At 37.0% G+C, this 15,147-nt stretch overlaps 1 long non-coding RNA gene across 1 annotated transcript in view; it reads left to right on the plus strand.

Moving 5' to 3' along the window:
- The window catches only part of LOC144284276 (uncharacterized), a 309,163-nt gene that overhangs the window by 607 nt on the left and 293,409 nt on the right, over positions 1 to 15,147 (plus strand). Inside the window, exons 2-3 of the long non-coding RNA XR_013352633.1 lie at positions 108 to 286; positions 2,005 to 2,137. This is a non-coding gene — a long non-coding RNA (uncharacterized LOC144284276). The remainder of the gene's footprint in view (positions 1 to 107; positions 287 to 2,004; positions 2,138 to 15,147) is intronic.

Below are 15,147 nucleotides of genomic sequence, written 5' to 3' on the forward strand. Positions count from 1 at the left end.
GTGCTCCGAATATTTTGAAAACATCTGTCGTGTTCCCCCTATGCTAGCTTTCCTGCCGGCTAAATATCCTTTTTTTTTTTTTTTTTTTTTTTTTTTTTAACGGAAAGGACAGCTCCAAGTTCCCTCATCAACCCTAGTCTGATTTTCCACGTTCTTCCTCTAGTATGCTGCTGGGAACAAGACGCAGTCCTGAAAGTGTTCTACAAGCACATAGAAAGGGTCGTCCTCGTCCAGACTGTGCATTTGTTGATGCAGCCTCGAATGGAGTTTATTTTCTGGCAGCCAAGTGAGTGTTGACTCACACGACGCTTAAAATCAACTAAATTCCTCAAGAATTTTTCATGTGCACTGCAGTTCAGTCACATGTACATTACCCAGCATTTGTGAAGTTGGCTTAGGGCTTCCAAGATCTGAGCTCTGTTATTTATCTTTATTAAGTTCTGTCCACCCAGTGAGTCGGCCCTAGATCACAGCATGTTGAGATGTTTTTGGGATGCTGGTGCTCCGGGTCTATTATGCTTCTCGCTGTCCTTCTGCTCATATTTCATCAGTTTGCCACATTTGTCTTCAGATACTGATAAAGCTGTGAAAGGGGAAGAGCTAAGACCAGACTAGTAGGACTGAAGAAGATGGAGCTGCTTTTTTAACCATTCCTTTCTATAGTGCTTCTCAACTTTGCACTTCGGATACGGAGAGGGAATTTCAAGAACACATGCTTGAGTGCACCATCAAGATTCTGGTTTAAGTGGCCGGGGGTCAGATGTGCACTTCAGACCCCAATACGCAACCCCATTGAGAGTCTCAGGCATTTGCCACACTCCTAGAGCTTGGCGTAGAGTGGAGACTGCAAATCAACAGAATCAAAATGTATCAAACTGTATGGTGTTAACTGATTTATTTTATTTGAAATACAGCTATAAGCACATACAGGCCTTTTTTTCCCCCTCTCAAAAATGGTATTGTTTTTACCACTTATTATTTTAAGTCAAGGAAATGCTGGCAAAAAGAATAGTTGAGAGAAAAAAAAAAAAAAGCAATCTCAGAAGACCATCCTGCATTTGTTGTTGGAGTGTCTTCACTGTAAAAGAGAATTTCTCTGCTCTACCTTTATCTGCCACTTTTGGCTCTTGTGCTTTTTTTGGTGAGCATTTGTAAATTTATCTTAATTTTCTTGGGACTTTTTTCGTTGAGAAGTTACTCTTTTTTTTTTTTTTTTTTGGTTGGAGGAAGATGTATGAAATTTTTTTCTAGTAGCTTTTAATCTTATTATACTTAGTTGTACTCTAGATGATGTTGAGTTTACAGCTGCACTGAGGCTTTCTTGGTGACTTTGTACATGGTTGAGTTTTGGAACCAATTCTATGTGTGCTCTTTTTGTTGGATGTTAAGTTTGAGCTTATTGTAATATTTGTCTTGAATGAATTTTAAAATGAGATGTTCATAATTTTTTCTTGATCGAATTTTTCCTTTAGTGGTGTATGCCCATTTTTGTGACATCTGATGTTTTTATTCTAAATTCTACTTTATTGGTATCAAAATCAGAGTCTTTGAGAATTGAGACCATCTGTGAACATGAGTTGTAGGAAACCATAAACCCACTTATATCAAAGTGATTTAGTTATTTCTTCTAGGGAACTTTAGCCTAGGAAAGATACTGCAAACCAGTAATCAAATCCACTGTTTACTTCAGGAAATGCCAACAAATCGATATATTCAAGACAATAACCTCACTCTGGCAAAAAGCCTTTTTATCAATAACAGCATGGTCAAGACCCTCACCTACATGTGTCAACCAATCCTAAACTATGACATCACAATTTTTGTCCAATCATATCCAGCTCTCCACTTTGAAAGGCCCACCTTAACCTACTTGAGTCTAGCCCCCAGAGTCCTACAATTATTCCACTTCTGACTTACCCCTTCTGAAACGTTGCTAAAACTGTCACAGTGGTGTTCCCCCTTATTGCCATAAGTTCTACTAAGTGTAACTTTTGTTTATTGAAGGGTTATCTGGTGATATTTGGGGGATTTCAATAACCTGGAAGTCCCACCGAGACCCTATTGAAGATCCCCTTTGTGCCAAAGCCTGAGACCCTCAATTCAGAAATGGGGAGCCACCGTGGCCTGCAATGATGAGGTAAGTCTCGCATGAGATCTCAGTCCCAGTTTCTCTTCATCACACTATCAAATGCTGAGTGTATTTGGTCCTGGAAGATTGCCTTTCAGGAATTCTTGGCTTATTTGATCAGATTTGTAGCTGTGGGGATCCCTGGGTGGCGCAGCGGTTTGGCGCCTGCCTTTGGCCCAGGGCGCGATCCTGGAGACCCGGGATCGAATCCCACATCGGGCTCCCGGTGCGTGGAGCCTGCTTCTTCCTCTGCCTGTGTCTCTGACTCTCTCTCTCTCTCTGTGACTATCATAAATAAATAAAAATTAAAAAAAAAAAAAAAAAAAGATTTGTAGCTGTGTACCCCCGAAAGAAAGCTGCCTCATTCCTAGCAACATGGCTTGTTTGTAGCTACTCTTTTCAGTATCTTCTGTCGCTAATGGTTAGTGGGAACTTCATGTCTCAATGATATGTCTTCCAAGATCTTCCAGGTTGGCCATTGGAGGCTGCCTAAGTCATTAGGTTGGGGTGCCCAGGACATAATAAAGCCAACAAAGCACTGATGTGACTGACCATTGCCTGACTGTCACATTTGTTTCAGCCTAACCTCAAGTGTGTGTCTCCTGAAGGCCTCTCGCATATATTTACACTGTAACCAATACTTGCGAGTCGCCTCCTAAATGGCATAATTTTACCAACACTAGTTTAACGTAGAATGGGAAGGGAGTAAAACTGCAAACATTTAATGACTCGTAATATTTTATTGGTATGCAAAAGCTTGCTAGAGAAATCCAGATTCCCCAGTTGCCTCTCTAAATTCTGTGAAGGAAACAAATGAAAAAATGTGAAAGGCTATCTCTCTTTTAGATCTGCTCAAACCACAGCTTGAACCTAAAAGTTTTGATCTTACTCTTCTTCTATCCTATAACCCTCCATTATCCCCTGCCTCCAACACTCTGACTAGCTCTCTTTTCCAGCTGGCCAGCCAGCCACTCTGAAAGCTCAATTGTCTCTTAAAAGTTAAGCAGATCAGAACAAGCCCCTTATGGTCGAACTTAAGCCCTGATTGTGGTTTGAGCTGAGAGCGATTTTCAAAGGCTTTCCAAAGCCTATGCAGGGTAGGCGGAAATTTACAGAGCAATTTGCAGTGGTCCTTAGAACATTCAATTCAGGGTTCCCAGACCTGTATCAATTGATTTATATGTTATTAGGAACCTCATATGTAATAAAATTCGGTGGGTACTGAAAGATACTGTGAATATTCTGATTGAATACACCCCAAATTCCATAATAAAACTAGAGGAACTTAGAAAAACTATAAATATTAGACAAAAATTTTGGAGACCATGCCCACAAACAAATAAATAGATGAATACCTTGGAGACTTTGGGAATAGGCTCTTTAACCTCTCTGGAAAACATTTAGGTGTAGCTCTTGGAGCAGATATGACCACGGCTCATTCCTCACTGAATGGCCTTAAGTCAGAAATAGGGGATTTAGTATGCAAGCAGAAACTGGAATGGAAAATAGTCCTGTTGCTAGACTTCTAAACCCTTGTGAGTAAAACTAAAGGGAAGAAAGGAAATAGCAAATCAGTGAAGCTGCCACAAAGGATGGTCAAACACTCAACTTCTCATTTGCCCTTGAACTCCCAATGACTCTTACTGAGGAATATTTTTTTGTGGCACAACAGCTGTTTTAGAGTATGAAGAATTTTTTTGGGGAAAATAAACATGGGGGTCATCTCTATCACCTTGGCTGCTTGGCATCACCAAAAGCCTTCAAATGGAAACTTGCAAACATTTAACAGGAAATTACTTTCACTCCAAAGGAAAACAAATTGATCACTATACTTTTATGAGCATTGGTGAGAAAATTTTATTACAGTTGCTGAGCATGTCTGGTTGCATGTCTCATCTGTATCAGATTAATCGTGGTGTAACTATAAAGATGGAACGTGGAAGAACCCAAATTTTAGGGTACCCTTGAATACATACAGGTGGATTCATACAATTACACCTTGTGATGGAGTTTGAGTGTCCCAGTTAATATTTGCTAATTTTCAAGGTGAAATGAAAACTTTTGTTTGCTGGAAAGGTGTAGTTCGTATAGTAGCAAAAATATTATTTGACCTTGTGTTTTCGATCTGGAGAATTCCAACCTATTTCTCCAGTAACAGAGGCACTTAATGTACTGGGATAGTCGCTAGAGAACTTTACAAAGCCTTGATGTTTACTACGAAATTGCATTGTTCATGATATTCTCAAACCTCATGAAAAACAGAGAAGGTGAGTAGCATTTTTAAACTCAAATGAGCACTCATTGATTCTTACCCTAAGAACCCATAAGAGGTCTCCCTTTCAGGGTGCATATTTCTACCCCAATTCTGGACTCTACTTTGGACAGATGTGACAAAACACTTTAAGAGACTCAGGCAGTCTAATCAGTCTTAGTACTAACAGGAATGAGTTGCATTTCCTTCATCTTCTCCCAAGTGGCCTCTGTGTGACCTAAAAACCTCAGACTGTCAGCTGGAAAAGACACCATAAAAAATGCCAAGGACCCACAATGGATAGGAACTCTCTAGTAATTTTTGACACTAGATCAGCGCTTAAACTCAAGAAAGTCAATATTTAGATTCTTATATCCCAACTAAAACAAACAAACAAACAAACAAAAAACACAACCCACTGACAACAGGATTGATTTTCCTTTAGGAAATTTGAAATTAGAAATTTTTAAGAATTCTTTAGAAGCAGTTGGTCTGTTGGTGGACAGAACTTCCACTACAGAGCTTTGTGCCAACACAGCAAGATGGCAACCACAGGACATGGCCAGCCTCCAGCAGAGACCTACAGAACTCAATTTAGATGACTGGGACCATGCTGGAATCCGTATGCTTGTTTTCTTTTCCCTCTTAGCAATTTCCTTTATGATTGTAGGCTTAAGGTGCTGGATAGGTAACCAACGACTGTGACTTCTTAACCAGTGAAAAGTCAAGGTCTCTAATACTGCTTTCTCTGCCCTTAGTCATTCCTTGCTATGACTCAAAAACTGGGAGAAATGTGTGCATGATTTATCCAGAAAAAACAATAGAGCTCTGTGTTTTGCACACATTTGCATATGAGTGCCAACTGGCTAGTGCCAGTCGTTTGTTATGAAATACTTGGTTTCATCCATAATTGGACTCAACCACAAATTGGCTTTTTATGTGGAAGAGAACACAACAGGACAGGTAACCAAAATCCAAACTCCTTAGAAAGAAAGGTTTCTGCCTCCCTGAAACCACACTCAAGGACCATTTCTTAGAGATAACGTCTGTAAACAAGCTTTCATGGAGGAAAGACTCAGAAAGGGAACAAGGAACAGATGGTTTGTATTTAAGATCTGTCTCACATTTACAGACCTTACAAAGAAGGCTTAGTATGGAGATACTCTTGATTGCCTATCAGACCTACCCTGAGTGACCTTTGGTGAACCTCTCTTCACCACATGGGGTTTATGTGAATATTAAAATTAGTTAATATAGGTAAAAAAAATTAAAATAATACTTGGCACATGATACTCTGAATAAATTTTGGATAAAGAGTGACTAATGATTATGAATTAACCTTTAATCGTATGCTATTAATACATTGGTATATTACTCTTTATTCCTTCCTTATATTTATTATATTTTTCCTATTTGTTTACCCTTAGAATTAAATAATTGTTCAGGTGGATATAAAGTTCTCATACTTTCTTGAGCACTTAAAAAATGTTATTTCCTTGCATTCCTCCATCAACTACTTCTACCAAGAAATCTGAAAACAATAATAGTTTATAGCCATATAATGTCTATTATGTGTTTGTCTGTGTTTTCATGGGCTTTACATATAGTATCGTATTTAGTGCTCCCAACAATCTTAGGACATGGAAATTATTATGATGTGTATCGTATAAATGAGGAAACTGAGCTATGGAGAAGCTGAATATCCTCTTTAATGTTAGAGCTAGTTTTTGACAGACCCTGGATTCAAAGCAGGTGGCTCCAGACCAGGAGATGAAGCACTTGCTGCCCCCTACTTACTGCCCCCTACTTACTGCCTCCTTTTGAATATTGCTGTGATGCTTTTCCTTGTTACATGATCTGCCATTTCTTGTTAGGAAATTTTGGAATGCCTCCTTTGTCTTTGCGATTATTCAATGTTCCTGTAAATATCCACAATTATTTATTTATAACTTCTTTGGCACCCTTGTTTTTTTTTTTCAATCCGAGTTTGTATTTGTGTGTGTGTGTGGGTGTGATTTCTGCAAAATAATGGGTCATACGTCTTTAAGTAATTTATACAAGCTGTTTTTTTCCTCTATATTTTTCTAGAATGTCTTGTATACATGTTGAGATTCTACCTTTATTTTTCTGTGTTAACTTTTATTGTTTTCCACTCCATGTGTTTATCCTTTCCTAAAATTCCCCCCTTATTTTGAACTTGCCCCCCATTGTTCATATCAATGATTCTTCTTTCTCCCTGTGTTTATAAACATATGTATTTTTTCTGCCATAATATATATGTTTCATAATTCACTTTTTTTCACACTTTCCTGTGATTATTTCAAGGATTATTTAAATTCTACCCCTTAACCAATTGTGATTGCACATCTAACCCTCATATTCAAGAAAGAATATTGGAGGCCCACCTGGCTGGCTCAGGCGGTAAAGCATGCAATTTTTGGTCTTGGGGTTTTGAGTTCAAGCCCCACGTTGGGTGTAAATTCTTAAAAATAAAATATTTTAAAAAAAGAATATTGGAAAGCCAGTTACTGAGTATGATATTTTTAGAGGGAAAAATCTTGATCGACTTTTTAAAACTGTATTATTTACAAATATGAGTGGTAGAATTGTTATAGTTAACAAATTACTAGTAAGCCATTTCGACTGATTACAACAATTGGTGGTCATGCTGTTGTTTTTAAATATTCATTTGCATACAGAATTGATTCCAAAGTGCTTACCATGGGATGCAGTTTCTTTCACAATATTGTGACAGCCCCACCTTTCTAGCTTAATTCCCCATTACTTTTCTACTATGTGTCCTATTTGCCAACCCCACTAGGGGGGTTTTTGTTCCTCAGTCACACCAAATAAACTATCTCACCAATGCACATTTTTAATACTGTTTTGGTAGGAGAAGCAATTCTTTCCAGTCTTGATGTTCATTGAAATATTTTTGTTTTTGTTTATTTCCTTATCATCATGGTCAAACATTCCTTTCTAATCCATCGGAATGAATTCTTTCCTACCTTGTGCTTCATTATTTTTGTATATTTCATGATCTAAACGTTTTTTGTCTCATCATATGCTTACTTATTAAAGGTATTTTCTCAGTGACAAGCATGGTGCCTGGAATCTTCTAAATACTTAGTATATGCTTGGACAATGAGCTAATCTCTTATTTCTCAGGTTGACCAAAGCACAGATGTTTCTTCGGCTCATTCTCCTTCTTTCCTTCTCCTCTCTTCCTCCTTCCCATTCTTCCTCTCCAACCTTCTCCAAATCACAATCTGATAAAAATCATATTTACCACTGTGTTAGCCACGTGTTTAACACTAGCCAGCTTCTCTGCGTAAGGATTGGATTTCACTCATCAGTGTCTTTATTGTAGCATCAAGCACAAGAGTTTATTGAATTTAATTAAAAGTGAGCAAGGAATTTGAGATAAGACCTTTATTCATTTATTATGGTAACTGCTTTCAAAAGGTATATCTGAGGGACGCCTGGGTGGCTCAGCCTGTGAGCATCTCCTTTCGGCTCAGGGCATGATCCTGGGGTCCTGGGATCGAGTCCTACGTTGGGCTTCCTGTGAGGATCCTACTTCTCTCTCTATCTATGTCTCTGCCTCTCTGTGTATCTTTCATGAGTAAATAAATAAAATCTTAAAAAAATATAACTGACGTACAATAAACTGCTTATACCTAAAATATGCAATTTGATAAATTTTGACATATTTACACATCCATGAAATAATCACCACGATCAAGATTGTGAATATATTTATCATTCTCAGAGGTTTTCTCACGTCACTCCCTTCTGCTCTTTTGTGCCCGGGTAACCAGTGAACTTTTTCCTATCATACAGATAAGTTTACATTTTCTATAATTTCATATAACTGAAACCATATAGTATATACTCTTTTGGGGTCTGATCTCTTTTATCCAGAATAATTATTTTAAAATTCATCCACGTATTGACAGCATGACAAGTTCACTCCTTTTTGTTGCTGATTAGTATCCACTGTATAGATATATCATAATTTGTTTATCTGTTCATCTCTTGATGAACATTTACATTGTTCCGCTTTTTGGCTATTACAAGCAAAGTTTATATGAACATTGTTGTAAAGAACTTTATGTGGCAAAAGGACAAAAGCTTTCATGAGATGATCATGTTTTTTCATTTCTAGCTTGATCATGTTTTTTCGTTTCTAGCTTTTTAATATGGTGAATTATACTGAATGATTTTCAAATATTAAACCAACATTTTTTGCTGGAATAATTCCAAGAGTTTGCATAGACTTGGTATTTTTTTCTTTTTATTTATTTACTTTGTATTAAGTTTAGAATTTTAATTCCAGTATAGTTAACTGAGAATGTTATATTAGTTTCAGGTGTACAATATATATGTGGAACTTGAGAAACAAAACAAATGAGCAAAGGTATTATTTCTTTTTTAAATGTTTGGTAGAATTCACAGTTGAAGCCATCTGGACCTTGAGTGTTCTTTGTGGTCAGATTTTTAACTGTGAATTCAATTTCAAGAGGTATATAGGTCTATTTAGATTATTGGCTTATTCTTGGATGAACTTTGGTAGTTTTACCTTTCAAGGATTTCTTTCATTTTAAGTTGTCACATTCATTGGCATGAAAATTTTTCGCATTTCCTCATTCCTTTGAGTTTGTGTAGAGTCGGTCATGATGTTACCTCTCTTGTTCTCAGTATTAGTGGCTTATATCCTTCCTCTCTGTTTTCCTCTCTTTCCTGATCACTCTGCCTAGAGGCTAATCAATTTCATTGATCTCTTCAAAGAACCAACTTTTTATTTCATGGAGTTCTCTCAATCTTTGTTTTCTATTTCATTGATTCTACTCCTTATTATTTTCTTATGTTTAGACTGGGTTTAGTGTATTTTTTAAAAGTTCCTAAGATAGAAGATGCCATTGATTTGAGACATTTTGCCTTTCATGGTATAGTTTTCGTGCTACAAATTTCTGAGTACTTCTTTAGCAGCATACCACAAATTTTGATACATGTACTTTTATTTCCATTCAGGGAAAAGCATCTTCTGATTTGCCTTTTGATTTCTTCTTTGACTTATAGGTTATTTATAATTGTGTCATATAAGTTCCAAACACTTGCAGATATTCCAGAGATTTTTCTGTTATCCCTAATTTATGTTGTGATCAGAGAATGTGTTGGTATGATTTGAATCTTTTAAAACTTATTAAGCCTTGTTTTCATGCTTGGAATATGATCTACCTTGCTAAATGTTCCACGTGCACTTGAAAAGAATGCATATTCTTTTGTTCGCAGGGTGGGATTTCCTATAAATGTCAATTAGGTCAGGCCGATTGATAGTGTTCTTCAGTTCTCCTATATCCCTTCTGACTTTTTGCCTACATGTTCTGGGTTATTGAGAGAGGGACACTGTACCTCGAGCTGGGTTTGCCCATCTCTCTTACACTTGTATCAGCTTTTCTTCCTTCTATCTGCAATCTCAGTTATGTGTGCCGTGTAATATATTATCCCCAAAATAAGACTCTTTTGAGAGTAAAACTAGTTTGAATAACAATGACACTGTAACAATGGTTGTAAACCTAGATTTTCCTGGTACATACATCAATCTACTTAAAAAATGGCATATATATAAAACTCTCTCTATATAAAACTCTATATATTTTTCTTACATGATATGAATCTATATGAGGTGATAAATAGAAACAGTCTGAATGCTGTAATTTATTATTTCAATTCAGAGAACCCCTGTCTTTATTAAAAATTGCAGCACTCCATACTAGTCTTGTAAAAGTCTTACTGCCAATATTGGGCTGGGGGTTAGGGGGTTATAGTTGCTTTTACATTTGTTATTCCTTTAATCCTTCTTGCTAGATGCAGTTTTGATACTTTGAAGTACAGAGGAAAAGCAGAAAGTAAAGGGATAAGGAGATAGAATGAAAAAAATTGTTTTTTGACTTACTGTCCTGATGGTCAACTTTCAGGATTTTCTGCGCTTGGAGAATGTTAAGAGCCAACTGTCTCTGGTTGTTGAGGAACTTTTTGTCATTTTTTAGGGGTACCTATATATGTTGCAATTTTTATTGAAGTGTAATTGACATACAATATTCTAGCTCAAGGGTACATCGTAGCAATTAAATATTTTTATGCAATCTGAAATGGTCCCCATGATAAGTTTAGTTACCATCTGTCACCATACGAAGACATTACATTACTATTGACTATGTTCCCTGTGCTGTACATTACAGAGAGAACCTTTTTGGATATTGTGGTTCTTTTGAAACCCCTTGTATCAGTGGGGGTGTTATACCTGCAGTTTCTTGAACTGCATGGATTCATTACTTTCCAGCTGATGGCTTATGACTTTCCCCACCCAGATCACATAATGCCATATTGGGCTTCATGGACTTTTTTTTTTTTTTTTTTAATTTATGATAGTCACAGAGAGAGAGAGAGAGAGAGAGAGAGAGGCAGAGACATAGGCAGAGGGAGAAGCAGGCTCCATGCACCGGGAGCCCGACGTGGGATTCGATCCCGGGTCTCCAGGATCGCGCCCTGGGCCAAAGGCAGGCGCTAAACCACTGCGCCACCCAGGGATCCCGGGCTTCATGGACTTTTAAATTAATATCCTTACTACAGTGCTGAAAATGGAATGGGAGAGTTTATGAGCAAATAAGAGGCTGTAGGATTATAACAGGTCAGTCAAGAGAAGACCATCAGTGGGATGCCTGGGTGGCTCAGTGGTTGAGCATCTCCCTTTGGCTCAGGTCATGATCCTGGGTCCTGGGATCAAGTCCCACATCAGGCTCTCCACAGGGAGCCTGCTTCTCCCTCTGCCTGTCTCTGCCTCACTCTGTCTCTCATGAGTAAATAAAATCTTTAAAAAAAAAGAGAGAAGACCATAAGTTTAACTAAGATAGTAGCATTAGAAGCAGAAATAGGTGGATCAACTCAAAAGAGTTTTATTCAAGAGTTTCTGTTTTATTGAGCATTGGGTGAACAAAATGAAAGTTTTGGGGCTAAATCTCAGATTTTGGCATTCACCATTGGGTTGATGATGGTATTATTCAGCAAGATACAAATGCTGAATAGGACCAGGTGTAAGGAACTTGAGGAGTGGTCTACAAATTAGGAAGGAAGCTAGGAAACTGGATTGTCAAGTCAAGAGAGGAGAGTATATTACAATAGAGGTATCTACTAGCAGTGTCAAATCCTGCCAAGAAAGTAAATAAAATGAGCTCTGAGGAACACTCACTGGAACACTACTGACCTCATTAAAATATTTTGGTGTAGTGTTGGAAGCATAAGTCGTATTTCAGTAGGCTGAGAAGAGAAGGGGAAACAAGGAAATAGACACAAGTATAGGAAATGCTTTTAGAAGATGTGGATAGGAAGGAGAAGAAAGAGTTCAGGGGTAGCTACATGGAGATGTGTATAGAAGAAAAGTAAGATGGAATTGCAGAATGGGGAGGGCAGATTAGAGTTAGCTGAAACTGAAAATACATTTGAGATTCAATGTAAATTTGGCTATTAATCTGATTGCAGTGACCACCCACTGATAGGCTTTAAACAGAGATGTTTGATGCCATGAGAGTAGTGTTGGGGAGAATGAATTTTTATCATTATTCAGCTAGAATAAAGGTGCGTTAGGAGGGAGAAAATGAGATTGAAGGTAGAGAAACAGGATAAAAAACTTTTCCAAAAAAAAAAAAAAAAAAACTTTTCCAATGATGTAGGTGACTGATGGTAAGGAACTAGATTATGTCATTTTGAACTTAAAAAATAATATGTTCAGGACACCTGGGTGGCTCAGTTGGTTAAGTGTCTGCCTTCGGCTCAGGTTATGATCCCAGGGTCCTGTGTCAGGTCCTTGTGTCAGGCTCCCTGCTCAGCTAGGAGCCTGTTCCTCCCTCCCACTTGTGTGCACACTCTCTCTCTCCTTCTCTCAAATAAAATCTTTAAAATAAAACCAACATGCCGATGACTGTAAAGAGTAAGTAAAGATTCTTTTATTTGCTGAACACTTACCGTGTGAAAGGCAGGAAAATAAGAGTTTTCACAAATATCAACTCATTTTATCCTAACCATTCAGCGAGGAAACTGAATGAGAAACGTTAATTTGCTTGAGTTTACACTGTTCTTCAAAATTCATATGACTGTCGTTTCTCATTACTCTAACCACCTCATATGGTGTAGTCAGGACAGAAGAACCATTTGAAAAAATAGGGAAGTAGGGAAAATATATGCAATTTTGGATACGTTGAAAACTGAGGATAAGCGTGTACAGCAGTACTTTTGGTTCCTGCCTATTTTTTTGTTGCAACGATAAACTAACGTATTAGAAACGTGACTCATTAGTCTTTTAAATGGCATTTCTGGAATCTGAGCCAAGGATTTTATTGCCCAAAGTGATTGATGGAAATTTTTTTCTTTCCTTCCATCCTTTCTCTTTCCTCCCTCTTTCCTTCTCCACCTCTTTCTGCCTTCCCTTGCTTCCAACCGTTCTTCTCTCCTGTTTGACTCACCATCTCTTACCTATCCGCATGTATGACCTTTACCTGGACAGACATCCATCTGTCCACCCATTATCTATTTTCTCACTTTTTCACAACAGAATTTATGTCACTTTATAACATAAAAACAGTAGATAAATTAAAATCAGTTAATAAGAAAATAAGCTCAGGACAGTAGTATGAAGAATGACTAAGCAGGTGAGAATAGTGTATGAAAAAAATGTCGTGTAGGGCTCAGCAGATTACTTTGTCAGTGATCACTATTTGTAGCTGGTCAAATGGTTATTTGTGTTGAAATACAATCTTAAGTTCAGGTCAGGATACACTTACCTATCCATTCTTTGAAAAACAGTTTTATTTTGAGATTTTAGTTGTAAAGAAAACAATAAGGTGTTTAGAGCAATTTCATCATAACAAAATGGCATGCATGCAGATATATACGTTTTTCAAAATTAGAACGATTTCACCTATACTTTGTATGTTTTAGGATGCAGATAAGCTGCCAAAGATAATAACAGGAAATGCCTCTTTTCTGAAAGAACACCACACAAAAAAGCTATAGATAACATGCTATTTCTGTTGCAGGAGTCTTTGGGAGTTGACAGCACACACGAAAAATTATAGTTTCTCATGTATTTTTGACTGTCATCTATTGTTTACTAAAATAATACTTATTTTGAGAGACATTCACAATCTCTCATGTTTGAAAATGACAGCTGTACCTAAGAAGGCACTACTAATTCTGCATGTCTATAAACCAAACAAAAGCCATGCTGTTAAATAAAAATTCCTTTAAAATTATTGATCGGTAGAAAAAAGTAGCAGGAATTTTATAATTTTGAATTAGTTTTTTCAGCGTACACCTTCTTACTCCTTTTCTCTATATAACCCGAGCTCCTAAATTCATTTACTTTTAATACTAAAAAGTTAAATTTGTTTTTTGTTTGAGTGTGGTTGACACACAAAGTCAAATTAGTTTCAGGTGTACAACCTAGTGATTCAGCTTCTCCGTACATTATGCTGAGCTCACCACAAGTGTGGCTAATATGTCACCATACGACGCTATTGCAATATCCTTGACTATATTCCCTATGATGTGACTTTTACTCTGGTGACTTCTTTATTCTATAACGAGAAGCCTGTATCTCCTGACCCCCTTCACCCATTTTGCCCATCCCCTCACATCCTTCCTTTCTGGCAGCCATCAGTTTCTTCTTTGTATTTATAGGTCTGATCCTGCTTTTCATTGTTTCCTCAATTGTTTTGTTTTTTAGATTTCACATGTGGGTGAAATCATATGGTATTTGCCTTTTGTAGTCTGACTTAGCATAATACCCTCTAGGTCTGTCCATGTTGTCACAAATGGCACAATCTCATTCCTGTGTATGGCTGGGTAATGTTACATTATATGTATATTAAGTACCTTATATATATATTATATTGTATGTATTACATTTATATAATATATACCACTTCTTCCTTATTCACTTGTTGATGAGAATTTAGGTTGTTTCTGAATCTTAGGTATTGTAAATAATACTGCAGTAAACATAGGGCCACATGTACCTTTTTGAATTAGTGTTTTCATTTTCCTTGGGTAGATTCCTACTAGTAGAATTATTGGATCATGTAGTATTCCAATTTTTAAGTTTTTGAGGAACCTCCATACTGTTTTCCACAGTGGCTCTACCCATTTACATTCCCACCAACAGTACATGAGGGTTCCTTTTCTCCACATCCTCACACACACTTGTAATTTTTTGATTTTTTTTTTAGTCAATCTGACAATTATAAGGTGATATCTGATTGTGTTTTTGATTTGCATTTTCCTGATGATGAGTGATGAGCATCCTTTGATGTGGATGATGACCCTCTGTATGTCTTCTTTGGAAAAATGTCTATTCAAGCCATTTTTAATCAGATTGGTTGTTGTTGTTTTGATGTTGTGTTGTAGAAGTTCTTTATATATTTTGGATATTAACCCCTTATTATATATGTCATTTTTGGATATCTTTGAAATATCAAAGATATAAAAAATATCAAATATCAAAAATCTACCCATTCAGTAGTTTGCTTTTTTGTTTTGATGTTGGTTTCCTTCACTGTGCAAAAGCTTTTTATTTTGGTGTAGTCTCAATATTTTATTGTTGCTTTTGTTTCCCTTGCCTTAGGAGATATATTTAGAAAAATGTTGCTATGGCCAGGATCAGAGAAATTACTGCCTATATTCTCTTGTAGGATTTTTGTGGTTTCAGGTC

Source organism: Canis aureus, chromosome 15 (assembly GCF_053574225.1).
Source record: "Canis aureus isolate CA01 chromosome 15, VMU_Caureus_v.1.0, whole genome shotgun sequence".
Classification (NCBI taxonomy): domain Eukaryota; kingdom Metazoa; phylum Chordata; class Mammalia; order Carnivora; family Canidae; genus Canis; species Canis aureus.